The following is a 3,106-nucleotide window of genomic DNA, read 5'->3' as shown; positions in this document are numbered from 1 at the left end:
CTCTCATCTCCTTCTATTTATTTATTCATCTACTAACATCCCTCCCTCACTCACCAAAAATCCGAACCCTCTCTCTCTGAGTTCAGATTTTCTCTTCTTCTTTTTTTCTACTCACATAAGGAAACCTCTATACCTGGGTAAAAAGGATCCCTATTATTATTATTTTTCTGTTCCCTCTTTTTCATATGAGCAGGAGCAAGGACACGAATATTCTTGTTGAAGCAGATCCAGAACCTGAAAGGACTCTGAAGAGGAAACTAAGAGAAGCTAAATTACAACAATCCAGCAAGCACCTTTCAGAAATTTTCGAACAAGAAGAGGAGATGGCAGCCGAAAATAATAATAATGCAAGGAGGATGCTTGGTGACTTTACTACACCTAATTCCAATTTACATGGAAGAAGCATCTCCATCCCTACCATTGGAGCAAATAATTTTGAGCTGAAACCTCAATTAGTTTCTCTAATGCAATAAAACTGCAAGTTTTATGGACTTCCATCTGAAGATCCTTTTCAGTTCTTAACTGAATTCTTGCAGATCTGTGATACTGTTAAGACTAATGGAGTAAATTCTGAAGTCTACAGGCTCATGCTTTTCCCTTTTTCTGTAAGAGACAGAGCTAGAGTGTGGTTAGACTCTCAACCCAAAGATAGCCTGAACTCTTAGGATAAGCTGGTCACGACTTTCTTAGCCAAGTTCTTTCCTCCTCAAAAGCTGAGCAAGCTTAGAGTGGATGTTCAAACCTTCAAACAGAAAGAAGGTGAATCCCTCTATGAAGCTTGGGAGAGATACAAGCAACTGACCAAAAAGTGTCCTTCTGACATGCTTTCAGAATGGACCATCCTGGATATATTCTATGATGGTCTGTCTGAATTAGCTAAGATGTCATTGGATACTTCTGCAGGTGGATCCATTCACCTAAAAAAAATGCCTGCAGAAGCTCAAGAACTCATTGACATGGTTGCTAATAACCAGTTCATGTACACTTCTGAGAGGAATCCTGTGAGTAATGGGACGCCTCAGAAGAAGGGAGTTCTTGAAATTGATACTCTGAATGCTATATTGGCTCAGAATAAAATATTGACTCAGCAAGTCAATATGATTTCTCAGAGTCTGAATGGAATGCAAGCTGCATCCAACAGTACTCAAGAGGCGCCTTCTGAAGAAGAAGCTTATGATCCTGAGAACCCTGCAATAGCAGAGGTAAATTACATGGGTGAACCATATGGAAACACCTATAATCCCTCATGGAGAAATCACACAAATCTCTCATGGAAGGATCAACAAAAGCCTCAACAAGGCTTTAATAATGGTGGAAGAAACAGGTTTAGCAATAGCAAGCCTTTTCCATCATCCACTCAGCAACAGACAGAGAACTCTAAACAAAATACTTCTAATTTAGCAAACTTAGTCTCTGATCTATCTAAGGCCACTGTGAGTTTCATGAATAAAACAAGGTCTTCCATTAGAAATTTGGAAGCACAAGTCGACCAGCTGAGTAAAAGGATCACTGAAATCCCTCCTAGTACTCTCCCAAGAAATACAGAAGAAAATCCAAAAGGAGAGTGCAAGGCCATTGATATAACCATCATGGTCGAATCAAAAGAGGAAAGGGAGGACGTGAATCCCAAGGAGGAAGACCTCCTGGGACGGCCAGTGATCAATAAGGAGTTTCCCTCTGAGGAACCAAAGGACTCTGAAGCTCATTTAGAGACCATAGAGATTCTATTGAACCTCCTTATGCCATTTATGAGCTCTGATGAGTATTCCTCTTCTGAAGAGAATGAGGATGTTACTGAGGAGCAAGTCACCAAGTACCTTGGTGCAATCATGAAGCTGAATGCCAAATTATTTGGTATTGAGACTTGGGAAGATGAACTTCCCTTGTTCACCAATGAACTGAGTGATCTTAAGCTACTGACATTGCCTCAGAAGAAACAGGATCCTGGAAAGTTCTTAATACCTTGTACCATAGGCACCATGACCTTTGAGAAGGCTCTATGTGACCTTGGGTCAGGAATAAACCTCATGCCCCTCTCTATAATAGAGAAACTGGGAATCTTTGGGGTGCAAGCTACTAAAATCTCATTAGAGAAGGCAGACAATTCAAGAAAACAGGCTTATGGACAAGTAGAGGACGTGTTAGTAAAGGTTGAAGGCCTTTACATCCCTGCTGATTTCATAGTCCTAGATACTAGGAAGGATGAGGATGAATTCATCATCCTTGGAAGACCCTTCCTAGCCACAACAAGAGCTGTGATTGATGTTAACAGAGGTGAACTAGTTCTTCAATTGAATGAGGACTCCCTTGAGTTTAAAACTCAAGGACATCCTTCTGTAAACATGGAAAAGAGGCACAGTAAGCTTCTCTCAAAACAGAGTCAACCAGAGCCCCCACAGTCAAACTTTAAGTTTGGTGTTGGGAGGCCACAACCAAACTCTAAGTTTAGTGTTGAACTCCCATATCCAAACTCTAAGTTTGGTGTTGGGGAGTCTCAACAAAGCTCTGAACATCTGTGAGGCTCCATGAGAGCCCACTGTCAAGCTATTGACATTAAAGAAGCGCTTGTTGGGAGGCAACCCAATTTTTATCTATTTTTATTTTATTATTATTTCATGTTTTATTAGGTTCATGATCATGTGGAGTCACAAAATAAATATAAAAATTAAAAACGGAATCAAAAATAGCAGAAGAAAAATCACACCCTAGAGGAGGATCTCACTGGCATTTAAACGCCAGTAAGGAGCATCTGTCTGGCGTTCAACGCCAGAACAGAGCATGTTTCTGGCGTTGAACGCCAGAAACAAGCAGAATCCTGGCGTCCAGATGCCAGAAATGCACAGTGAAGAAGAGCTGGCGCTGAACGCCAGAAACAAGCATCTGGCTGGCGTTCAACGCCAGAAATATGCTGCATCTGGGCGTTGAACGCCCAGAACAAGCATCAATTTGGCGTTTAAACGCGAGAATTGCATGCAAAGGCATTTGACATGCCTAATGGGTGCAGGGATGCAAATCCTTGACACCTCAGGACCTGTGAACCCCACAGGATCAACTCAGCATCTGTGGACCCCACAGGATCCCCACCTACCACCACTCACTCTCTTCC

General features: G+C 41.8%; 1 non-coding gene across 1 annotated transcript; it reads right to left on the bottom strand.

The window, feature by feature from the left end:
• Positions 1 to 719: 719 nt before the first annotated feature.
• LOC148567532 (small nucleolar RNA R71) lies at positions 720 to 827 on the bottom strand. The gene has a single exon (XR_015881509.1). It is a non-coding gene; the product is annotated as a small nucleolar RNA R71 (small nucleolar RNA).
• Positions 828 to 3,106: the final 2,279 nt, after the last annotated feature.

This window comes from Arachis ipaensis, chromosome B4 (assembly GCF_059453495.1).
Source record: "Arachis ipaensis isolate K30076 ecotype BB chromosome B4, ASM5945349v1, whole genome shotgun sequence".
NCBI lineage: Eukaryota > Viridiplantae > Streptophyta > Magnoliopsida > Fabales > Fabaceae > Arachis > Arachis ipaensis.
This window is presented reverse-complemented; position numbering and strand designations above follow the sequence as displayed.